General features: G+C 42.2%; 1 pseudogene across 1 annotated transcript; it reads right to left on the bottom strand.

The window, feature by feature from the left end:
- Window positions 1-22527: 22527 nt before the first annotated feature.
- On the bottom strand, window positions 22528-24982 carry LOC113890983 (annotated as a pseudogene). The gene is made up of 3 exons (XR_003510641.1): window positions 24203-24982; window positions 22837-23024; window positions 22528-22557 (listed from the first exon to the last, which is right to left on the bottom strand). The product of XR_003510641.1 is annotated as an STARD3 N-terminal-like protein pseudogene (transcript).
- Window positions 24983-26692: the final 1710 nt, after the last annotated feature.

The following is a 26692-nucleotide window of genomic DNA, read 5'->3' as shown; positions in this document are numbered from 1 at the left end:
AGTCATTGGATTTAGGGCTCATCTTAATCCAGTATGACTTCTTAACTTGATGACATGTGCAAAGCCCCTCTTTCCAAATAAGCTCATGTTCACAGTTACCAGAAGTTAGAACTTTAACATGTATTATTTGGGCAGAAACACAATTCAACCCAGAGCAACCACCTCATCAGAAAAATCTTTAAGGGCTTCTTTGGTGTCTCAGTGGTAAAGAGTCAGTCTGCCAGGGTAGAAGACATGGGTTTGATCCCTGATCTGGGAAGATTCTACCTGCTGCGGAGCAACTAAGTCTGTGTGCCACGTACTGAGCCTGTGCTCTAGAGCTCGGGAGCTGCAGCTGCTAAAACCCCCATGCCCTAGAGCCCATGCTTGGCAACAAGAGAAGCCACACAATGAGAAGCTACTCCGCAACTAGAGAGTAGCCCCTGCTTGCCACTACTAAAGGAAAAAAAAAAAAAAATGCAACAATGAAGACTCAGCACAGCCAAAAATAGATAAATAAATACATGTTTTTTAAAAAAAGAAAAAAATCTTTAAGAATTGGGAGCTGTGACTTTTGCAGATGTGGAAGCAAGTTTTCCAAAATTCTAATTTTTGTTCAAAAACTCAAATTTCACCATCAGTGACAAGTGCCCGTAGTAATGAAAACCACAACAAAACAAGGAAAAGTTGTTTTCCCTGAAGTGGTAGGTTCATTTTGTTCATTTTTAAGAAAATGTCTCCCAAATTCTCAAGTCTGAATAACCTGAAGTTTGTCGGTCTTTTTTTTTTTTTTTTTTCAGGTGAAACTGGCGTCCCAGGAAAAAAGTGATCAATTTGCCTCCCAACTCATTTGCCAGAGTATTTTTCTTTGAGAAAATTATTGTATTTCTCTCTGCAACTGAAGTGCTTTATGTGTCTTTCCTCTCGCATCATATGGAGTATTAGTTAAAAAGGGGTACACTGAAAGAGCAAGAGTTAATGAAACTGATCATTTTTATTGCTTCATCAAGGATACTGAAAAGAGAAATTGACTCGTTTCTCTCTGTGACTGCATGGTGGTGAAGAATGCAGGACTCTTACTGGACTTCAGTGCCCTCTTGATGGTGCGAAGACACCAGCAATTTTACCCATAATCGTTATATCAGTGCAAACGTAAACAGAGAGCAAGGCAAATATTGCCTTAATATTGTGAAAATAGTTTTGACCTTACAGCTCCCCATCTGAAAGGATTTCAGGGACTCCTACAGGTCTGCGGATCACATTCAAGAAGCACTGTCCTGGATAGCTCTCTTTGACTCTGCCTCTTCCTTAGGGCCCATTAGTTCTTATGGGGACTATTGCCATAACCACAACTATTTTCCATCTCTAGTGTTGTCTCTTGTCTCCACATGGCAGCCAGTAAACTCTTAGAAAGGTGTGTGTCATTGGGACATTCTTCTCTTTCGAGCTTTTCAGTGGGTTTCCGTGCATTTTAAGTTCAAATTCCTTAGCATAGCATGGCCTAGAAGGTCATCTCTGGTCTAACAATGACTTACCTTTCTCACGTCTTCTCCAGCTGCATTTCCACACGCTGTTCAACCTAGTCCCAATGGTTATTTTAAGCTATCATGCTGTTTCCCTGCCTGGAATGCCCTAGTCTCCTCACTTCTTACCTGGCTAAGTCTTACTCTTTAAAAGTCATCTTCTGGGGACTTCCCTGGTAGCCCAGTGATTAAGAATCTGCCTTGTAATGCAGAGGACGTGGGTTTGATCCCTGGATTGGGGAACTAAGATCCCACATGCCTCAGAACAACTAAGCCTGTGAGCTGCAACTACTTCAGGCTGTACACCATAGCTGGAGAGTCAGTGTACCACAACTAAAGATCCCACATGCCACAGCTAAGACCCAATGTAGCAAATTTTAAAAAAGTCACCTTCTGTAACCTTTTCTAGGAAGCATTCCTTGACTACCTTTTTGGATTAGCAGGTTTTTCTCCTCTGTTTACATGCTATCACATACTCATTCGATTACAGCATTTCTAATAAAGTACTTGACTGAGTGACTTAGCATGTGCATCAGTGAATAATAATATGATAGTTTACATTATCATAACCATGAACACTTAATTACTACTTATTATTTGCTGGACATGTAATCAAGCACTTAAAAAACGTACCATCATTTCTAGCATATTTATCTGTTACTTGCATTAAGACTTCAAGTTCCACAGCAGAAAATAACACAACATTATAAAGCAATTAGGCGAGCGTGTGTATGTGTGCTCTGTCGCTTCAGCTGTGTCCAATTATGTGTGACCCTGTGCATTGTAGCCCACCAGGCTCCTCTGTCCTTGGGATTCTCCAGGCAAGAATACTGGAATATGTTGGCAAGCCTTCCTCTAGGGGATCTTCCCAACTGAGGGACCAAACCTACAACTCTTATGTATCCTGCATTGGCAGGCTGATTCTTTACCACTAGTGTCACCTGGGAAGCCCAAGGCAATTATACTTCCAGTTTAAAAAAAATTATGTAAAGGATTCAAAAAAGAAACACTTCAAGTTCCTTAACTCCAGGGTGCAGGAGGTAGGATAAAATGGTTAAGTGCATGGTTCTTAAAGTCTAGGAGATATGAGTCACTCACTGGACCACCAGTGATCTCGTAAACCATTGTATTTTAATTTTGGATATCACCAACTGATGGCCTACTAGAAAATATGAGACCAGCACTATTACACATCTTACCACTTCTTCCTCCCCTCCTGCTGTGTTTCACTGGTCAGTATTATTTCTTTGTAAAAATCATGACAATTTTAATTCCTTCTGTCCCATGACTTCCCTGTTACTCAAATTTACTTTGATATGTACATGGATTTGATGCTCGCTGTTATGATTTTTGCCCCAGCGTTTCTATTTCTGGGTGTTTTATTCTGATTCAACTCTTGATCAGGTACAGCTTATGTTTTCAAGAAGGGTTCATGCATGCATGCTCTTTCTTACATATTTGAAAAGCTGTGCCTTTTGATTTATACTTGAATGACATTGTGATAGGATGTAATATTTTGGGGTCACTTTTTCTTACTCTTGGAACTTTGTGGACATTGCTCCACTGTCCTCTGCACTGAACATTGTAATAGAAAACCTGATTTTCTTCATCTTTACAGGTGACTGGACTTTTCTTCCTGAATACCTAAATAAATCTTTTTTAAAAAATCCCCTAATATAATGTCCCTTTTTTCCTACTAATGTTATTGGAAAACAGTATTTTTTTTGCATTAAAAATTTGAATTCCTACACTTTAGAGAAATTTTCCTCTATTACATTTCTACACAGTTTCTCAACTTAATTACTGTAGTGCTTCACTTCCAGAATATCAAAAATTCTTATGTTAGATAGTCTTTGTCATCTCTTCTTTATTGTTTTAAATTTCATGTCTTTTCCTCCAATATTCATCATGATTAACTCAAGTCTTAACTCCACGAAAGTCATCTGATGTTCAGCTGCATTTATTGTTACCTGTTTACTTTTCTAAGTTATTTGTCAAATCCAAAGTAAGATTTTGCTACACTTTGTCCCTTTGACATTTTAATCTCCCTCTTTATTGTGTGCTATTTGATTATTTTGTCTTTGAGATCTCATCTTATTGAAGTCATATTTCTTATTTGAATATGTATGTCCGAAGAGTGATGTATTCATGATGAATATTCCTCTCTTCTCCTGGTTTGGGTATATTTTCTGCATTGATTTTTTTTTTCCTCTATACAGAGCACTTAGTTTTTACTCATAATTAACATGGATTACTTGGTTTGATATAGAATCTAGGTGACTTCTTGAAACTCATCCTGTCTTATCTAAAACTCAATTGTCTTCCTATCAGAACTATACCTTGAGAATGTGAGTAGCTTACTGTCCACTTTTCTGTAGTTTTAGGGCATGAGAAAGGCTAGGGCTGCATGCAATCTTCATTATATGACCTGGAACCTGTACTTTTCTGAGATCGTATTAAAATGTGTAGTTCTGGGCCGCATGCCACCCAGCTGGGTGTGTATACCACTCCTGTGGGCTTCCCCACCCACCACAGTGTAGAAACTGTCAAACCCTCCTTCACCATGGTCCTTGGTGTTCAATGCTGCTGCTTCCAGGGGATTTCTCTTAACTTCCTACAACTTGCCTTTTCACCTTCTCAGTCATATTCTTTCCCATTTGGAACAGTGAAAGTGAAAGTGAAGTTGTTCAGTCGTGTCCGACTCTTTGTGACCCTGTGGACTGTAGCCCACCAAGCTCCTCCATCCATCGGATTCTGCAGGCAAGAATACTGGAGTGGGGTGCCATTTCCTTCTCGAATCCAAGTCTCCCGCATTGCAGGCAGATGCTTTAACCTCTGAGCTACCAGGAATTGGAACAGGGAGTGTTGCAATTCCTGAAAATTATCAAGCCTTTTCCATTTCACCTATTTTCTTCCACACTGCTTTTCAGAAAGGTAAGTACAAGATTATGAAGTATGGCTTTTCCACTGTGTGATATGTCATTTTCCCCATCTCTGGCTGCTTTCAAAACTTTTCCTTATTATAGTTTCTAACAGTTTTACTGTGATACATCAATGTGTGTCTTTATACTTATGCTGCTTTGGTTCACTAAACTTCTTGAATCTATAAATTTATGCCGTGCTGTGCTAAGTTGCTTCAGTTGTGTCCAGCTCTTTGTGACCTTATGGACTGTAGCCCTCCAGGCTCCTCTGTCCATAGGATTCTCTAGGCAAGAATACTGGAGTGGGTTATTGTGTCCTCCTCTAGGGGATCTTCCTGATCTAGAGATTGAATCCAGGTCTCTTGGGTCTCCTGTGTTGGCAGGTGGGTTCTTCACCACTAGCACCATCTGATAAGCCCCTATACATTTATATCTTGCAATAAATTGGGAAAAATTAAGCCATTATTTCTTCAAAAATAATTTTGGGCTTCATTTTCTTTTTTTCCACTGTTAGCATTCAAATTATATGCATGTAGGGACTGTGTGGATCACAATAAACTGTGGAAAATTCTGAAAGAGATGGGAATACCAGACCACCTGATCTGCCTCTTGAGAAATTTGTTTGCAGGTCAGGAAGCAACAGTTAGAACTGGACATGGAACAACAGACTGGTTCCAAATAGGAAAAGGAGTTTGTCAAGGCTGTATATTGTCACCCTGTTTTTTAACTTATATGCAGAGTACATCATGAGAAACACTGGACTGGAAGAAACACAAGCTGGAATCAAGATTGCTGGGAGAAATATCAATAACCTCAGATATGCAGATGACACCACCCTTATGGCAGAAAGTGAAGAGGAACTCAAAAGCCTCTTGATGAAAGTGAAAGAGGAGAGTGAAAAAGTTGGCTTAAAGCTCAACATTCAGAAAACGAAGATCATGGCATCTGGTCCCATCACTTCATGGGAAATAGGTGGGGAAACAGTGGAAACAGTGTCAGACTTTATTTTTCTGGGCTCCAAAATCACCTCAGATGGTGAGTGCAGCCATGAAATTAAAAGACACTTACTCCTTGGAAGGAAAGTTATGACCAACCTAGATAGCATATTCAAAAGCTACTTTGCCAACAAAGGTTCATCTAGTCAAGGCTATGGTTTCTCCTGTGGTCATGTATGGATGTGAGAGTTGGACTGTGAAGAAGGCTGAGTGCTGAAGAATTGATGCTTTTGAACTGTGGTGTTGGAGAAGACTCTTGAGAGCCCCTTGGACTGCAAGGAGATCCAACCAGTCCATTCTGAAGGAGATCAGCCCTGGGATTTCTTTGGAAGGAATGATGCGAAAGCTGAAACTCCAGTACTTTGGCCACCTCATGCAAAGAGTTGACTCATTGAAAAAGACTCTGATGCTGGGAGGGATTGGGGGCAGGAGGAGAAGGGGACGACAGAGGATGAGATGGCTGGATGGCATCACTGACTCAATGGACGTGAGTCTCAGTGAACTCCGGGAGTTGATGATGGACAGGGAGGCCTGGCATGCTGCGATTCATGGGGTTGCAAAGGGTCAGACACGATTGAGCGACTGAACTGAACTGAACTGAACTGAGGCATTTTTATATTGTCCCACAGTTTCCTGAGATTCCATTCATAGTTTCAATGTGTCTTTTTCATTCTGTTTTTCAGGTAGAAAAATCTCTCTTAAGGTTGTTTGACATTTTTTAAATTTTTTTTTGGTCAGGTCCGTCCAGATAATTTTAAATATCAGTTTATTTTCCTATTCTAGAATTTCCGATTATTCTTTTAAAAAAATAATTTATAGTTCTTGTTTGAGATTTCCTGCCTTTCATTCATTTAAAGTATTTTTTCCTTTGTCTTCCTTGAACATAATTGTAACAGCCACTTGGCAGTCCTTGGATTAATTCCAACATCTGGATTATTTTGGGCTTGGTCTCCTGATAGTCTTTTCTCTTAAGCCTGGCTCATATCCTCTGATTGTTTGTAGGTTGAGTAGTTATGAATTACATTTTAGACCTTAAGCATTTGATGTTATGGAGATTTTCCATCCTATTACAGTCCTTTGCAGTGTTTGGCTTTAGCAAGTAAATGCACTCGGGCTGGATTCAGACACAACACTGCCCTTTGGGGAGCAGCTCGGGTCCCTGGTCATTTCCTCTATCTTCAGCTCTGCTGTTTTGAGTCTGCCTAATGGTTCAGAATCCAAAAGAACCTCAGTCAGTTTATATGCAAAACTTGTGGGCTTTCTCTTTAATTATTTAAATTTACTTTTTTCTTTTTAAATTTTTGCCAAGACATGGAAGCAACCTAGATGTCCATCAGCGGATGATTGGATAAGAAAGCTATGGTACATATACACAATGGAGTATTACTCAGCCATTAAAAAGAATACATTTGAATCAGTTCTAATGAGGTGGATGAAACTGGAGCCTATTATACAGAGTGAAGTAAGCCAGAAGGAAAAACATAAATACAGTATACTAACGCATATATATGGAATTTAGAAAGATGGTAACAATAACCTGGTGTACGAGACAGCAAAAGAGACACTGATGTATAGAACAGTCTTATGGACTCTGTGGGAGAGGGAGAGGGTGGGAAGATTTGGGAGAATGGCATTGAAACATGTAAAATATCATGTAGGAAACGAGTTGCCAGTCCAGGTTCGATGCATGATGCTGGATGCTTGGGGCTGGTGCACTGGGACGGCCCAGAGGGATGGTATGGGGAGGGAGGAGGGAGGAGGGTTTGGGATGGGGAACACATGTATACCTGTGGCGGATTCATTTTGATATTTGGCAAAACTAATACAATTATGTAAAGTTTAAAAATAAAATTAGAGGAAAAAAAAAAAAAAGTTAAATTTTTGTTTCTTTTGCTTTTTTTTTTTCTTTCAGTCATTCTTTCTTTTCCCCCTCTGTTTTTATTTTGGGCTTTCTCTTTAGATCATTCCTTTCCGATATCTTCCCTCTTCCCCTACTTTTCAGCATACTCTGTTCGAAGGACTACGAATCTTTTATCAGAGTTTTAGCTGCCACACATGGTGCTGACCTCAGCCAGTTCCTAGGCTAAAAACTACAAAAGTAGGTAAATCCCTACTTGTCATTACCTTCTTTCAAGATGTAACTGCCCTCCAGATTCTGTCTGCTTCTATTTACTCTCAGCAAGCCTGCAGGTTGCTGGTTTTTGGTTTTTGTCTAGAGTTTATAGCTATATTCTGCTGGCAGAGCAGGATCTGGTAGACGTTCATTTGTCCATGCCAAGAGTGGAAATTGATGGTAATGGTAAGTTTTTTTTTTTTTACTGTTTGGTTGTTTTTTCTTTTGCCATTTATTGTGTAAAGTCTTGGGTGTTGAGTGAGACAGACTGTCTGATCTAGAGACACTTTGCCATTTTTACCCAGAAGCTCTCTTCTGAGAATGTCTTATCCCTCTTGAACCTGAGCTTTGTAATCTATAAAACGAAGGAGACAGTTCCTTCTTTGTAGAGTTTTGGGTTAAGTGAGACAGTGTAGAGAGAGCTTTTTAGCACAGTGCTGGCAGTTAACAGATTCTTTCTATTATTTTTGGTATCTATATCACATTCCTAACATACTGCTTGGGGTATAAGTGAAAGTCACTCAGTTGTGTCTGATTCTTTGCAACCCCATGGACTGTATAGTCCATGGAATTCTCCAGGCCAGAATACTGGAGTGGGTAGCCTTTCTCTTCTCCAGGGGATCTTCCCAACCCAGGGATCGAACCCAGGTCTTCTGCATTGCAGGTGGATTCTTTACCAGCCCAGCCACAAGGGAAGCCCAAGAATACTGGAGTGGGTAGCCTATCCCTTCTCCAGGGGATCTTCCTGACCCAGGAATAGAACCGGGATCTCCTGCATTGGAGGCGGATTCTTTACCAACTGAGCTATGAGGGAAGCCTGCCTGGGTATAGTAAGAGGTAAATAATGATTGTTAAATAAGTGAATCATAATGTAAAAATGGAGAAGGAAGAGAATGGATATAAGAAATGGTGGAATCACAGGAAAACTGAGGAGGCACTGCAAGGCTGGCATTTTCCCCTTGGATCTGGGCATGTAGCAGACACACAGGCCTGTGCTAGGTGGCTCTTCCCTCTGGCCAGCCTTCTGTTACACAAAGTGTTCTCTCGATCTTATGTGCTGATTCATTATGCAAGCTGCAGCACGAGGCCAAGCTGCCAGACTAGGTAAAGAGTTTCCACAGTCCTGCTTTTTACACTTTCAACAGGTACAAGGGAATTCTGGAGCCAGAGGGGGAGGCCCCCCAACCCCAGATTGGTGAGCATTGGAGGCAATACCTGAAAATCACATTTGTGTAGAGCATTATCAGAGACAAAATGAAAAAGCTTTAATGATGGGGGAGGCCCGGCATTGCCCAGACACGACAAGCCTGTTAACACCCTGACTTTAGGGAGGAATTATCCCCCACACTGGAAGGCTGAAGTGCCAACTCTAAGCAGGCAGTTACATGCTCCAAAATCATAATGGTGTTCAGCCGGGCAGAGGGGTAGGGGCATTTGGGTACTAGCAGTGGCCATGCTTCCTTTCAGAGAGTAGCTTGGGCCACCCTGAAAGTATGGCATTGTCAACCCTGTTCTGAGTCTAGGAACCTTTATCTGAGAAAAACACAAAAAAACTTTAAAGAATATTATTAATTGAACTGTATACCTGAAAAAAACAAAAAAATAGGGCTTCCGAAGTGGCTCAGTGGTAAACAGTCCATCTGCCAATGCAGGAGACAAAGGAGATGAAGGTTCGATCCCTGGGTTGGGAAGATCCCCTGAAGGAAGAAATGGCAACCCACTCCAGTATTCTAGACAGAAAAATTCTGTGGACAGAGAAGCCTGGCAGGCTACAGTCTATGGGATCCCAAACAGTTGGACATGACTGAGCAACTGAGCACAGCTAAAAATGGTCAAAATGGCAGATTTTATGTTATATATTACCACAATTAAAAACAAACAAAATTATTAAAATAATATATGCCCATTATAGATAATTTGAAAAATTAAGAAAGATTGAAAGAAACAAAATGATCCCTAGTCCTTCATTCTAACATTTTGGTAATTTCCTTTTCTTCTTTTTACATGCAAATTGTCTATAATGAGTGCATTTTTTGGGTAATTTATTATAATCTGAGCATATTTGTCATTAAGTATTGCTTGAAAATATCACTTTAATTGATTTAAAGTAATTCATTGTATAAATTCATCAAACTATTTGGTTGTCTCAGTTCTATTTAGGCTATTAACAGTATTTGCAGAAAAAATAATAAACACTACAATTGTCATCTTTCAACATAAGTCTGTAGTAGATCCTTTGAAAGTGTAAAAAATTTTCTTTTCTCCCTCTTTCACCTACTCACATTCTACAATTCCTTAAATGCCTAGCTCAGGTCTGGCCTCTATAAGCAAACTTTCCCTGAGCATTTCAGCCTACAAAACTTCCTTCCTTCTCTGACTCCAATTGCATTAATTAATTCCTCAAATATCATTTGATGGCATACAAATGTTCATCAAATACTTAATTTTTCCTCTAATAATGTGATAAGTTACATAATAATTATGGCTAATGTCCATTGGGTTTTCCTTGTGGCTCAGACAGTGAAGAATCCACCTGCAATGCAGGAAACCCAGGTTTGATCCCTGGGTCAGGAAGATCCCCTAGAGGAGGGAATGACTGCCCACTCCAGTATTCTTGCCTGGAGAATCCCATGGACAGAGGAGCCCGGGGGGCTACAGTCCATGGGGTAGCAAAGAGTTGGATACGACTGAACACGCATGCACACTAATGTTCATTGAGTACTTACTTGGTGCAGATATTTAAAAAAATCACTTTCCATTGGATTATCTCATGTCATCTTTACAATACTATCTATGCTTTACCTATGGGAAAGTTGAGGCACAGAGAGACTAACTTGCCCAAGGTTGTTCAGCTCTTCCTTGGTGATGTGGAATTCAACTTCAGTCACTCTGGCACCAGAGTCCATAACTGCATTAATATTTGCATGTGCTGCTGCAGCTGGACTGCTTTAGGGACCATCAGTGAACAAAGCAAGTATACCCCCTGCAGTGTGGACATGCTTAGAGCTTGGGTGACCCACTGAGCTCTGGATTGGGACGATTTGGAGCTGTTCCTTCATGGCTGTCTGTGGGTAACTCTTGCTTCTGCAACCTGTGAAGTCTTGTGGGACTGGTGCCCTGTTTCCTCCTGCCTTCCACCTGCAAGAAGCCCACAGCTAGTGCCCAAGTGTGGCCTCAGTAATGTCTTTAGACCAATGGATGGGAGGCGGCAGACAGAGATCTAAGCACCTGTAGTCCAGGTTTTGCTTTGGGCTCCATCATTGTGCAGGCAGCATTTCTCTACCTCAGTTCAGTTCAGTTCAGTAGCTTAGTCATGTCCGACTCTTTGCAACCCTATGAATCGCAGCACGCCAGGCCTCCCTGTCCATCACCAACTCCCAGAGTTCACCCAGACTCACGTCCATCGAGTCAGTGATGCCATCCAGCCATCTCATCCTGTCGTTCCCTTCTCCTCCTGCCCCCAATCCCTCCCAGCATCAGAGTCTTTTCCAGTGAGTCAACTCTTTGCATGAGGTGGCCAAAGTACTGGAGTTTCAGCTTTCGCATCATTCCTTCCAAAGAAATCCCAGGGCTGATCTCCTTCAGAATGGACTGGTTGGATCTTCTTGCAGTCCAAGGGACTCTCAAGAGTCTTCTCCAACACCACAGTTCAAAAGCATCAATTTTTTGGCGCTCAGCCTTCTTCACAGTCCAACTCTCACATCCATATATGACCACAGGAAAAACCATAGCCTTGACTAGACGAACCTTTGTTGGTAAAGTAATGTCTCTGCTTTTGAATATGCTATCTAGGTTGGTCATAACTTTCCTTCCAAGGAGTAAGCGTCTAAAAGACGCTTTCATGGCTGCAGTCATCATCTGCAGTGATTTTGGAGCCCCCAAAAATAAAGTCTGACATTGTTTCCACTGTTTCCCCATCTATTTCCCATGAAGTGATGGGACCAGATGCCATGATCTTCGTTTTCTGAATGTTGAGCTTTAAGCCAACTTTTTCACTCTCCACTTTCACTTTCATCAAGATATTTCCTCATGAGGGACATGAGATAATCTTTGACATCATATGAGTGTAGAAAAGTCTCCCAGGAATGCCTTGTGTTTTTTCTCACATGGTGATGAGCAACTACTAGCAAAAGACCTGCGTGTGGTCTCCAGCTCTCTGATTTAGTCCTAGGCTTATAATTTCAGAGTTAAACATGAGGAAGTTGTCTCCATGTTGCTTCTTTTTCAATATGCCTCAATATGAATAGGCATCTTTGGAAGCCAAAAAGCAGTGCTAATTTTTTCATGGACATTTGTTTATTTCATGAAGTAGACATCTTAGTCTGTTTGGGTTCCTTAACAAAATGCCATAGATTCGGCGACTTATTAAGAGCAAAAGCTTATTTTTCTAGTTCTGTGGGCTAAGTCCACAATGAAAACACTGGCAGATTTAGTGTCTGGTGGAGGGCCTGCTTCCTGCTCATTTTTTCTCTGTGTCCTCATGTAGTGGAAAGGGGTAAGGGGATTTTCTCAGGCCGTTTTTATAAGGGAACTAATCCCTTTCATGAGGTCTCTACCTTCATGACCTAATCACCTCCCAAAGACCCCACTTCCTAATACCATTGCCTTGGGTGTTAGTTTTTTTTCTCCTTTTTTTTTTTTTTTTTTGGCCACACTGTGCAACATGCAGGATCTTAGTTCCTCAGCCTAGGGATCGAAACTGTGCCCCCTGCCCTGAAAGAGTAGACTCTTAACCACTGGGCCACCAGGGGATTTCCTAGGTTTTTTCTCAACATAAGAATTTTAGGGGGGCATAAGCATTAAGTCTACAATAGTGGATGACCATAATTACAATGTTTACTTTTTAATGGGATTAAAAGAAGAAAGAAAAAAAAATGAAAAGGAGTAGAAGGCTTCTTACACAAGGGCATTTACATTTGTGTGTGTGTGTGTAATTGGCCAGTTAGTTTTTCACTTTTTTTTTTAAATTGGGTTCACATCTGATAGTTATAATAACTTCCACTTCTGAGTACCTGTTAGATGCCTGCTACAGCACATAATAGCATTATTGTGGATACCTACTGTGGACCTTCAAGGACTATGGTACCCCTGTTTCATAGGCTCAGAGGGTTTAATGGCCTTTCTCAAAGGCACCTCCCTAGAAAAAGCTGAGGCAGCAATCAAATTCTGTTTTGCTGGATCTTAAAGCCTATCAGTCAGCCGCTACAACAGAGTTAGCTCCCATCTCGTTAGTTATTTAGCTGTGTTATCAACATGATGGAGAGGCACACCGCAGAGGTATGCTCTTTTTGGAATTTTACTGAAGACCTTGGAAGGCATCAGAGAGGAAACTGTCAGCTAAGAGGAACAAGTCTGTTTCCTGGCCATGGATAGAGTCATGAGGGACTCCCACTTTTTTGCCCCGGGGATCCAAGGTTGTGGAATGGCTGAATGAGGAGACAAAATCCTGAACTGATTTGAATCACCTCTCTGAATCTGTTACAGAAAAATCTGTTGCAATTTGTGGATTTATTCATATAAGACAAAGAGTGTGTCTGTGAAATATCTGATGCATTTTATTTGAAAGTACTAAGTTATACATTTAATGAATAAAAAAAAATGGCCTCAGGAAATTCTGCAGATGTTAATAAGACTTTGGAGAATGAATATTCCCTTTTGGATTCAAGGCTTCTGGGAGAAGCTGTAAGGTTGAACTAGACCTCAGAGGACAGGTTGTATTCATGCAGGCAGGGTGAGATGAAGGGGGGCATGTCAGAGGAATGAAAAGTAGAAGCAAGTCCTAGTGGAAAGATAATGGGGAGACGTGTCAGGTCATCCTCACAACACTTTGCCTCCAAGGAAAAACTGACGAGCAGAGTGCTTCAAGAGCGGCTTGAAGTCATACACATGTTGGCTCAGTCCCCAGCTCTGCCAATTACAAGATGGGGCCTCTGGCCAATTACTTAAACTCCTGAAGCCTCAGTGATCTTGTTTCCAAATGTAGTTAATGACACACCGTGCTCAGGGGCTTCGTGAGGCTTCACTACCCAGAGTTTAGTTCCTGGTTCAGTAATTGGAGGAAGCTATTATCTCTCAGATCATGCTGGAATATCCAGATCCTTATCTTAACATGCTCTATTTCACCTCAGTAATCAATAACTACGAATTACAATTTTGTCTGTCCCCTGAGGTCTAAGAAGCAGTAAAGCCATCTCCCTCTCTGTGCCAAAATCCTGCATGAAGAAAATGTATTGTCAGAGGTTCAGCTTCATACAAAGCTAGCTTAGCTGAGGGACTGACTTCTTCCCAGCAACGACAACAGCATTCCACCAGGCTTCTGGTCATTTCCTACAATCTCTGCTTATCACTTTCTATGTTTTTCTTAGCCCTTTGAAGAGACAGGTTGAAAAGCTAGCCTGATGATCTCTGACCACTAAGAAAAGTCAGAAGAAAATGAGCAGGTTTTCAGTTCCTCTCAGGGGCCTCATTGAAGGAGGGTGGCCCACAGTGATTTCTGCTTTTTCTCAAGTCTTTGATTTTCTCTCTATTTCCTGGGCTGCCCAGTGACCCCTTATTAGCATCTACAAAGAGTCAGATATGACCCTAGTCCAGCCTCTGCTCTTTTTATTAGCTAGGTGTTCTTTGACAAGTGATCTGAGTCTTGTGACCTCAGTTAATTTATCTATAAAACAGAGATCAACTGAAAGGTGTATGGGAATGTTATTGCACATCAACTGTTTTGGGGGGAGAGACATGTAAAATACATACGGGTGAAGTGCAATAAACCATGGCATCATCCTTTGAATGTCGAAGTCACCAGAACCTAACATTGGCTATTAACTTACTGTAAGGAATCAAATACCTCGATTAAGAATACGGCTTCACCACTTATTGCTTAAGTGACTTGGTTAAGTCACTTAACCTCTTAGTTTCCTCATCTACAAATACGAATAATTAAGTCAATAGTATCTACTTAATTGGGTTGCCACGAGGGTTCAATGACAGAATGTCTGAAAAGTGCGTGATGTCAGGCACGTGGGAAGTGCTCAGTAGCTGTTAGCTTTATTTTTTAGAGCTTCCCTGATGGCACAGAGGGTAAAGCGTCTGCTTGCAATGCGGGAGACTTGGGTTCAATCCCTGGGTCGGGAAGATCCCCTGGAGAAGGAAATAGCAACCCACTCCAGTACTCTTGCCTGGAAAATCCCATGGACAGAGAAGCCTGGTAGGCTACAGTCCATGGGGTCGCAAAGAGTCGGACACGACTGAGAGACTTCACTTTATTTTTTAGTGTTTACTATGTGCCAATACCCCTCATCCAAGTTAAGGAGCAATGGCTGTGCTTTGCTGGAGCAGCCGTGAAGAGATAGCCCACGCCCAAGGTAAGAGAAACCCAAGTAAGATGGTAGGTGTTGCAAGAGGGCATCAGAGGGCAAACACACTGAAACCATACTCACAGAAAACTAGTCAATCTAATCACACTAGGACCACAGCCTTGACTAACTCAATGAAACTAAGCCATGCCCGTGGGGCAACCCAAGATGGGCGGGTCATGGTGGAGACATCTGACAGAATGTGGTCCACTGGAGAAGGGAATGGCAAGCCACTTCAGTATTCTTGCCTTGAGAACCCCATGAACAGTATGAAAAGGCAAAATGATAGGATACTAAAAGAGAAACTCCCCAGGTCAGTAGGTGCCCAATATGCCACTGGAGATCAATGGAGAAATAACCCCAGAAAGAATGAAGGGATGGAGCCAAAGCAAAAAGAATACCCAGCTGTGGATGTAACTGGTGATAGAAGCAAGGTCCGATGCTGTAAAGAGCAATATTGCATAGGAACCTGGAATGTCAGGTCCATGAATCAAGGCAAATTGGAAGTGGTCAAACAAGAGATGGCGAGAGTGAATGTTGACATTCTAGGAATCAGCGAACTGAAATGGACTGGAATGGGTGAATTTAACTCAGATGACCATTATATCTACTACTGCGGGCAGGAATCCCTCAGAAGAAATGGAGTGGCCATCATGGTCAACAAAAGAGTCCGAAATGCAGTACTTGGATGCAATCTCAAAAACAACAGAATGATCTCTGTTCATTTCCAAGGCAAACCACTCAGTATCACAGTAGTCCAAGTCTATGCCCCAACCAGTAACGCTGAAGAAGCTGAAGTTGAATGGTTCTATGAAGACCTACAAGACCTTTTAGAACTAACACCCAAAAAAGATGTCCTTTTCATTATAGGGGAGTGGGATGCAAAAGTAGGAAGTCAAGAAACACCTGGAGTAACAGGCAAATTTGGCCTTGGAATACAGAATGAAGCAGGGCAAAGACTAATAGAGTTTTGCCAAGAAAATGCACTGGTCATAACAAACACCCTCTTCCAACAACACAAGAGAAGACTCTATACATGGACATCACCAGATGGTCAACACTAAAATCAGATTGATTATATTCTTTGCAGCCAAAGATGGAGAAGCTCTATACAGTCAGCAAAAACAAGACCGGGAGCTGACTGTGGCTCAGACCATGAACTCCTTATTGCCAAATTCAGACTTAAATTGAAGAAAGTACGGAAAACCACTAGACCATTCAGATATGACCTAAATCAAATCCCTATGATTATACAGTGGAAGTGAGAAATAGATTTAAGGGCCTAGATCTGATAGACAGAGTGCCTGATGAACTATGGAATGAGGTTCGTGACATTGTACAGGAGACAGGGGTCAAGACCATCCCCATGGAAAAGAAATGCAAAGAAGCAAAATGGCTGTCTGGGGAGGCCTTACAAATAGCTGTGAAAAGAGAAGCGAAAAGCAAAGAAGAAAAGGAAAGATATAACCATCTGAATACAGAGTTCCAAAGAATAGCAAGAAGAGATAAGAAAGCCTTCTTCAGCAATCAATGCAAAGAAATAGAGGAAAACAACAGAATGGGAAAGACTAGGGATATCTTCAAGAAAATCAGAGATACCAAAGGAACATTTCATGCAAAGATGGGCTCAATAAAGGACAGAAATGGTATGGATCTAACAGAAGCAGAAGATATTAAGAAGAGATGGCAAGAATACACAGAAGAACTGTACAAAAAAGATCTTCACGACCCAGATAATCACGATGGTGTGATCACTGACCTAGAGCCAGACATCCTGGAATGTGAAGTCAAGTGGGCCTTAGAAAGCATCACTACAAACAAAGCTAGTGGAGGTGATGGAGTTCCAGTTGAGCTATTCCAAATCCTGAAAGATGATGCTGTGAAAGTGCTGCACTCAATATGCCGGCAAATTTGGAAAACTCAGCAGTGGCCACAGTTCTGGAAAAGGTCATTCCAATCCCAAAGAAAGGCAATGCCAAAGAATGCTCAAAGTACCGCACAATTGCACTCATCTCACATGCTAGTAAAGTAATGCTCAAAATTCTCCAAGCCAGGCTTCAGCAATATGTGAACCGTGAACTTCCTGATGTTCAAGCTGGTTTTAGAAAAGGCAGAGAAACCAGAGATCAAATTGCCAACATCCGCTGGATCATGGAAAAAGCAAGAGAGTTCCAGAAAAGCATCTATTTCTGTTTTATTGACTATGCCAAAGCCTTTGACTGTGTGGATCACAATAAACTGTGGACAAGTCTGAAAGAGATGGGAATACCAGACCACCTGATCTACCTCTTGAGAAATTTGTATGCAGGTCAGGAAGCAACAGTTAGAACTGGACATGAAACAACAGACTGGTTCCAAATAGGAAAAGGAGTTCGTCAAGGCTGTATATTGTCACCCTGTTTATTTAACTTATATGCAGAGTACATCATGAGAAACGCTGGACTGGAAGAAACACAAGCTGGAATCAAGATTGCTGGGAGAAATATCAATAACCTCAGATATGCAGATGACACCACCCTTATGGCAGAAAGTGAAGAGGAACTCAAAAGCCTCTTGATGAAAGTGAAAGAGGAGAGTGAAAAAGTTGGCTTAAAGCTCAATATTCAGAAAACGAAGATCATGGCATCCGGTCCCATCACTTCATGGGAAATAGGTGGGGAAACAGTGGAAACAGTGTCAGACTTTATTTTTTGGGGCTCCAAAATCACTACAGATGGTGAGTGCAGCCATGAAATTAAAAGACGCTTACTCCTTGGAAGGAAAGTTATGACCAACCTAGATAGCATATTCAAAAGCAGAGACATTACTTTGCCAACAAAGGTTCATCTAGTCAAGGCTATGGTTTTTCCAGTGGTCATGTATGGACATGAGAGTTGGACTGTGAAGAAGGCTGAGCACCGAAGAATTGATGCTTTTGTCCTGTGGTATTGGAGAAGACTCTTGAGAGTCCCTTGGACTGCAAGGAGATCCAACCAGTCCATTCTGAAGGAGATCAGCCCTGGGATTTCTTTGGAAGGAATGATGCGAAAGCTGAAACTCCAGTACTTTGGCCACCTCATGCGAAGAGTTGATCATTGGAAAAGACTCTGATACTGGGAGGGATCGGGGGCAGGAGGAGAAGGGGACGACAGAGGATGAGATGGCTGGATGGCATCACTGACTCAATGGATGTGAGTCTGAGTGAACTCCAGGAGTTGGTGATGGACAGGGAGGCCTGGCATGCTGCGATTCATGGGGTCACAAAGAGTCGGACACGACTGAGCGACTGATCTGATCTGATCTGATCTGATGCGCCAACACTGGACTAAGAGCTTGATGGCTGCTGCCATTCCCAAGGTCCAACCCTTTTGTGAAACTGGCATTCTCCATCAAGCCTTCCTTTATCATCCGAGTCACCTGGGAAGCTCCCCAGCAAGTCTTCCTGGTGAGCAGATGGTGCAGTGGGGGACTGATTGAGCTTGTACCTTCAGCTGCATTGGTCATTTGAAATCTGGCATTCTTAATCTCTGCCCACGTAAATGATACATAGAAATATGTCATGGTGAAAATATCCTCTTGGGGGTAACAATTGTGAAATTTTTGTAACTCGGACTAAAGCTCCTTGAGGATGGAGCCTGTCCTTTGTTCACTTTGGTATCTTCTATTCCTCTTTTCTTTAAAAAATAATTTATTTATTTTTGGCTCTGCTGAGTCTTGGTTGGTGCACAAGTTTTGTCTAGTTGCAGTGAGTGGGGGCTACTCTCTAGTTGGAGTGTGCAGGCTTCTTATTGTGGTGGTTTCTCTTGTTAGGGAGCGTGGGCTCTAGAGCACCTGGGCTTCCGTAGTTGTGGCTCTTGGGCTCTAGAGCACAGGCTCAGTAGTTGTGGTGCATGGGCTTGGTTGTTCTAAGGCATTTGGGATCCTCTGGGACCAGGGATCAAACCCACACCTCCTGCATTGACAGGTAGATTCTTCACCACTGAGCCACCAGGGAAATCCCTCTTCTATTCATCTTAATGTTCCCTGACCTAGTTTATACCCTTTGTTGGCCATAGTGCTCAATAAATATTTGTCAAGTAGAACTAAATATCATCTCTTCAAGTTAATCAGATGCCACCTCCCAAGAAGTATTCTTCTCCTGGGTCATTTATTCTGACTTTAATTCCCATGCCTTATCTTGGCATGCGTTCACAATGGACTTTCAATCCACTTTTCTTCCTGTCATGCATGCTGTAAATGGTTTGTTGCAGAACTATTTATAATAGTGGGAAAATTGAAAATGACCTAATGTCCAACTGCAGTAAAATGGCTGAATAATTTATGATGCACTCATAGGTTGATAATAGCCATCACTTACCCGTGCTTATGATGCCATGTATTGTTCTAAGTGCTTTTCATATAATTAACTCTTTTAATCTTTAGAACCACTTTGTGAGGTAGATATTATTATTCTCATTTTAGAGATAAGGAAATAGAGCTAGAGAGGTTAATTAATTTGTCCAAAGTCACACAGTTAGGAAGTAGTAGTCAGGATTCACACTCAGGCAGCCTGACTTCAGAGTCAGTATTCTCAGCCACTAAACTAAACTGTCCCTCATACAGACAACAAACAGAGCAATAAACCACTAATAACTTGCCTAAGAATATTTGCCTTTCATCTACTAAGGGCTGAAATGAATGAATACATTTATTGTTCAATATACATGGGAAATATACTCTAAGTGGGGTAGAAAAGCAGCATATTCCTTATATGCATTATGATCTCAACTATGGAAAGAACACTGTACAGGAATTACCTGGGAGAAAATAGTCCTAAAGTTTCATTCATTCTGCTTGTGGTTGATGGGATTACGATTTTCCCCACTTGCTTCATATATATATATACACGCACACATATATATACATACATATACTTTTATTTATTTTTTTATGGCTGTGTTGGGGTGTCATTGCTGTGCATGGGCCTTCTCTAGCTGCAGTGAGCGGTGACTACTCTCCAGTTGCAGTACATGGGATTCTCATTTTGGTGGCTTCTCTTGTTGCTGAACATCAGTTCCAGGGTTCAGTAGTTGCATCTCCTGGGCTCTCGAGCACAGGCTCAATAGTTGTGGTGCATGGACTTAGTTGCTCCCGGCATGAGGGATCTTCCTGATCCAGGGATCGACCCATGTCTCCTGCATTAGCAGGCAGATTCTTTACCACTGAGCTGCCAGGGAAGCCCCCTTCCTGCTTGCTTCTTTACACTTGTCTCACTTTTCTAAATTTCCTAAAGCAAGCTTTATCTGTAAAATGAGGGGGAAAATACTGCTAAAAATCAGTGTTTAAAAACGTGAGGCCATATAGAGGCAGCTTTGGGATGGATCACCAATAGGTATCAAACACTTGTTTTTTTCTCCAAAACCATTTGTTAATTTCAAAGAAGTTTCATTAGCCCACAAACAAGCTCTCTTCTTCAAAACCTGCCCATTCCTGCAGGCTATTCTGACAGTCATCCTCGAGTCATAAATACACAGGAGGCAGCTTCCACTTTGGGTCTGGAAGAAGTCTCTCAGGAAAAGCCAATTTCCTGGATCTCTTTGAGGGAATTTATTACAAGCATCTGTGATTCTTTTACTGCTCCTTTGACCTTGTATTTCCTGCCGTTGCTGGTGCATCTAGTCTCCTGGGCATAGCTTTTGTATCTTGCCCCCAGGGCAGCAGTGCAACAGTGTGGGCTGCTGCAGCCAGTGACATGTCAGTAGTGGTTTGCTGGGTTTGTCTGGTCTTTGGTCTTTTGCAGCTCTGGGGACAGATGCAACATGAGGGACAGAGGCTTTAGTTTCAAGGCACAGCTCAGTACTCACTAGTGGGCTTTAAGCAACTCACTTTACCCCAGAGCCTCAGTGTTCTCATCTCTAAATGGGGTGATAAAGAGGCAAGTCTCTCTCACAGGTTACTGTGAATCTGAAGAGGGCTCAAGTGGGAGAATGTATATGAAAGCCATTTGCAAATATAGTGGTCCATAGTCATGTGAATTTTTCTTTTTTCCTTCCTTCCTTCCCTGCCTCCTAAGATCATGCAGCCACTAAGCCACTGCTGGCTCTACCAGCTATTTCCCTGTCTTGTGGCTGCAGTCTTCCCATGAGGCTTGTCTCTGGTGTTCAGCCTTTGCTCTCTAGTGTTCTTCTCCCCTGGCCCACTCCATGCTCCACTAATCCTTTCCTGTAGGGACAGTAGGAAGTCCCTGGGATATTAGAGTGCTGTTACTCTATTTCTGATTGGGTTTCAGAGACTTAGCAGTGTCTGGGTATCTTCATCTTTGAAGCTGGTAGCACCGAGACTCAAGGTAGGGGGTGCAGACAGACCACAGAGCAGTTCTTTGACCTTGAGCCTACCTTTATAATGGACAATAGGTGCTGAAAGCATTGAGGAGGGAGGGCTATTTAAGAGTCTTGATGAGCATCTACAGCAGGGCGAGGAAGAAGGGTTTAGAAGGGCATTTTGAGGTGCCCGTGTCTCCTCCCCTCACAAGTCTTTGTAATAACATCAACCTCCAGTTGAAGAATGCTATGAGAATACTTTGTGTGAGTGGATCATTGCAGATGAATGTTAAAAGCAGGGGATGCATTATTTGCATTAGCCAGTAAGTTGCCTAAACTAATGACTGAGACAGGCATGACTTAAAATACTATTCATGGGCAAAGGCTGACATCAGTAGGGGGCAGGAAGCTGAGATGGTGTCCAAATGGAAAGTAGGTATCTATACTTCTAAGGAATACACTTTCAAGAAAAAAGAAGGCAGAATGCCAAAGAATTGATGCCATTGAACTGTGGTACTGGAGAAGACTCCTGAAAGTCCCTTGGACAGCAAGGAGATCAATCTTAAGAGAGATCAATCCTGAATATTCATTGGAAGGACTGATGCTGAAGCTGAAGTTCCAGTATTTTGGTCATCTGATGCACACAGATGACTCACTGGAAAAGTCCCTGATGCTGGGAAAGATTGAGGGCAGAAGGAGAAGAGGGTGTCAGAGGATGAGATGGCTGGATGGCATCACCAATGCAATAAGCATGAACTTGGGCAAACTCTGGGAGATGGTGAGGGACAGGGAGGCCTGGCATGCTGCAGTCCCTGGAGTTGCAAAGAGTTGGACACGACTGGGTGACTGAACGACAACAACAAAGGAAAACACGCTGTCAAAGCAGGAGCCCCAGAGACAATGAGTAGGAAAGCCTCATAAATAGACTGGGGAGGATAGGATCACCTCCCATCCAATGGTCCAGCCTCTTGCCTCTCACTTCTTGATGAGAAGGCCCCAAGTGAAGACACAGCAACCTTGAGAGAGCAGTTCCCAAAGGAAATAACTGACTGCTCCCAGTCTAGAAATTTGTCAGGGTACTCCTTCTTGCCTGCTCATCTGCTCAGAGTCCCAGGATCTTCTTGGGCTTATGTCATCTGTGGTCATCCCAGTCCTGCAAACCAAGAAACCAGAGTGAGTCTGTCCCTTGATTTTTTGATAACTTGGCTAGAGTTCTGGTGAAGAGAACCTCCTGGAAAAGCCTCTCACCTGTTTCTTGTTCTTGGTTTCTAAATAGTACTGACAAAAAAGTGATGCCGAGGACAGAAATGGTGAAGGCTTTCAATGTGTTCGGAAGTGGGTTCAAATTCCGGCTCTGCCATTTTCTTTCTTTTTTTTTTGATATGTTGGAGTTTATTACCTTTTAAAATTGTACAAATAGTGCATGTGCATGAGTTAAAAAACATAAGGGAAATGTAGGGAGTTAAAAAAGAAATACAAAAGAAATTCAAAACATGAGACAAAAAAATTCCATTCTGTAAATCAAAATAAAAAGATATTTTACATACTAAAAAAGTGTTATTCCAATATATTCAGAAGTCTTTTTGATTAGGAACACAGCACAAGACTTTCTGCAACTATTCATTGACAGGTCAGATCCCGTCTCACTGAATATAGGGTGGACCACGACATTTCTTACCAGCCACAGGCAGGTGACATAAATGGATGCGGGTATGCTACCGTGTCTGTGAGGTGTTACAATAAATAAATGCTTTACTAGCCGTTCAATAATGTCAGCAGTGGACGTCACCATTTCAATCTTCAATAGGGAGACCCCATCTCCAGTTCCTTTTTCTTTCTGGTGACTTTCAATGAAGGTTTTTCACACTTAGAAGAAGAGAGAACACAACAATATTTGAGATGCAGTGTAAAAAGGCAAAATGCTACACTTGAAAAACCACGGGTAGGGCGACACAAGATCTTAAAGCCTTTTCGAAAAGGATCTACTATTCACATGCCCACGATTTTGTCGTATGTCTGAACACTGTTGTAGGAAAAGGGCCCGAAGCACAGTGGATACCACTGATGCAGGGCCTTCAATACCAGGACTCCGGCTGCCTCTGCCAGCATATCTGACTCTATGCCAACTGCCCACCTTCTATGAATCAGTGCACTACGTTTTCCTGCTTTAAAATTTTATTTCATTATTTTTTATTGAGATATAATTGATAAATAACATTTTATTAGTTTAAGTTATATCACATAATGACTCTATATTTGTATGTATTTTGAAATGGTCACCACAATAAGTCTACATAAGTTAACATCCTTCACTATACATAGTTAACAGATTATTTTTTTATCAGATGAAGTTTTAAGGTCTATTCTTCTCCTTCTGTGGTTAAATAATTAAGCAGAAATACAGCTTTTACAATTGACTGTTTATTCGCTCATATTTGTGAGGTTGAAATGTTTCCTTTGATGATTTGAAGGGACTGAACAATGTGCCCTGACCTGGAGGCACGTGGAGCCCGACTGCTGTGACTGGACCACACCTGTCATCTCAGAAGCTCCAACACACTCCAGAGACGACCATCCTGTGCGGACCAGGGTGGATGCTGGTACAGACGGGGCGCCTGAGTCCTGGCCCTGCCCCTGCCAGCTGTGGGACTCTGGATCAGTCACTCACCCTCAGTCTTCCCTGCCAGTGGGGACAAGGACAGTACTACCTCCCGGGACTGCTGCCCTTGGCGCCCTCAGAAGTTAGGGTTTGTCATTAAATCATGCCTGACATGGAGACACTCTGGCTACAATAAACAAAAATGAACCAAGTCACCCTTATTCAGAAATGTGGAACTCTTACGTAGTTTTCATCCTCTGCCAATTTATACCTAGAAAATGTTAACAGATTTTACATAATAAAATGTGCCTGACAAATTCACGTAATTAGGAGAAATAAAACTATAATCACTCTCATATTTTCTGAATTTAACTTTGTATCTACTTGAAGGAAGGCTCCATATTTAACTACTTCACTATTAACAGTTTCATTTTCAAAGACTTACTTTAACAAAAGTCTTACTCATAGTCCTAAAGGTGGTTTTTCACTGTCCTGCTTTTCTTCAGCTTCATTTTCAGATCCTGCTTCAGATTCAGGAGGAGAATAAAACTGACCATCAGAAAGACCCCCAGGAATCAGTGCCACCCTCTCCGAGGCATCCTGAACTATCAAGAGTCTGTTTTCTTCTTCTGCCTCTTGAGGTAACACTTTGAAGTTCAGGAACCATGTCTCGATCCAGGCAAGGATGAAGGAAATGATGGGCAGCACATAGCCAAAAGCCCCTTGTGAGAAAAGCTTTGAGAGGATCACTTTTGCTAATAAAAAGGCACTGGTCACTGCTGTTGTCAACGCTATGTCCCACCAATGGCGCAGTCTGCACACTGCATATCCAAGTGTTAACACTTTAAATCGAAAAACTGCCAAAAGAAATATATCAAAATAAGAAGAGTAGTAATCATACTGTACCACCTCTTTCTCTAACGTGTTCTCAATACCTCCATTCACATTTAACTCTATTATCCACAGTGATGTTACAAATAAGAGGTCAAAGGTGACAAACAAACAGAAAGTCCTCCTGACATCAGATATGCCCTTCTTCTCCCTTCCTTCATAGGACTCGATCCTGGCCATGAGCTGCGTGGGGTTGATGGAGTGGACGTCGTGCACAGAAGCGTGTGAGCTCTGACTCCCCATGAGCATATTCTCCATGTCTTCTGGCAGGGGGTTCATCCTGCAGGAGGGTTAAAGGAGCCTCTCTCCAACTTCACCATCCCTCGAGGGGAGAGATCTGTGAGTGTTCAGGAGTCTCCAGCAGAGGCCGGGGTTGGCAGTGGCCTGCGGCAGGGTCTGGGGCACTCTGGCTCTGCCATTTTCAAGTGACTTCAATTTCCTCATCCATAAAATAGGGCTAAGGCCACCACATATCTTATGATGAGGATAGATAATATAGTAAGCAAAGTGCTTTTGCTCCCCAAATGGTAGCTATTGTTTGCATGTCTTTTTCTCATTCTCTCTGTCATTGCCCTTATGGCAGAAAGCAAAGAGAACTAAAAAGCTTTTTGACGAAAGTGAAAGAGGAGAGTGAAAAAGCTGGCTTAAAACTCAGCATTCAAAAAACGATCATGGCATCTTGTCCTGTCACTTCACGGCAAATAGATGGGGAAACAATGGAAACAGTGAGAGACATTATTTCCATGGGCTCCAAAATCACTGCAGATGGTGATTGCAGCCATGAAATTAACAGACACTTGCTCCTTGGAAGAAAAGCTATGACAAACCTAGTTGTTGTTGTTCAGTTGCCCAGTTGTGTCCAACTCTTTGCAATCCCATGAATTGTAGCACACCAGGTCTCTCTGTCCCTCACCATCTCTTGAAGTTTGCCCAAGTTCACATCCATTGTATCAGTGATGCCATCCAGCCATCTCATCCTGACTCCCTCTTCTCCTTCTGCCCTCAATCTTAGATAGCGTATTAAACCTAGACACCATATTAAATACCTACACAGTGTATTAAAGAGCAGAGACATTACCTTGCTGACAAAGGTCCATATAGTCAAAGCTATGGTTTTTCCAGTAGAGATTGATGGATGTGAGTTGGACCATAAAGAAGGCTGAGTGCTGAAGAATGCTCAGATGCTTTCGAACGTATTGGAGAAGACCCTTGGACTGCAGGGAGATCAACCAGTCAATCCTAAAGGAAATTAGTCCTGAATATTCATTGGAAGGAGTAATACTGAAGCTCTAATACTTTGGCCACCTGATTCGAAGAGCCGACTCCTTGGAAAAGACCCCGATGCTGGGAAAGATAGAAGGCAGGAGGAGAAGGGGACAATTAAGGACGAGATGATTGAATGGAATCACTGACTCAATGGACATGAGTTTGAGCAAGCTCTGGGAATTGTGGAAGGACAGGGAAGCCTGGCACGCTTCAGTCCATGCACTCTCAAAGAGTCAGACACAACTGAGCAACTGAACAACTGTCATTGCCACAGCTCCTATTATATCTCCAGCATCCAAGCTGGTCTCCATGCTCCACACTTTAGTCTCTGATCCTGCCATCCATTTTCCAGGATGTTCACTGGGAGAGAAATAAGTGTAAAATACAAAGAGGTATGTCATCCTCCTGCACAAAAATTTTAGGTTTCCAGTTTTTTCAGAATAAAGACAATTGTAGCAGCCTCCCAGATACAGGTTTAAGAGTTTCTCTGTTTCTACTCATTAACTCATACTATGATGAGTATCTTCTCAATGCCAGATGAAAACAGACTGAGGTGCTTACACAAGAGTGCTGGCTAGTTGGTCTAGAGATTTGAATTCACTCTGCTTGTCACCCCCTCCAACTGGAGCTCTTTGTACTGAGCAATAATGCATCCTTGGCAGATGGGAAGGGACGGCAGTGACAACAGAAGGGGTCCAGTGGGCTGGGGAAAGCAGTGTTTGGAAGGATGTTGGGGATGAGATGACCACCCCCTCTTTCCCAGGATGGTGGTGGGGAG

Source organism: Bos indicus x Bos taurus, chromosome 1 (genome assembly GCF_003369695.1).
Source record: "Bos indicus x Bos taurus breed Angus x Brahman F1 hybrid chromosome 1, Bos_hybrid_MaternalHap_v2.0, whole genome shotgun sequence".
Taxonomy (NCBI): Eukaryota; Metazoa; Chordata; class Mammalia; order Artiodactyla; family Bovidae; genus Bos; species Bos indicus x Bos taurus.
The sequence above is the reverse complement of the archived record's forward strand: the minus strand, read 5'-3'. Positions and strand labels throughout refer to the sequence as shown.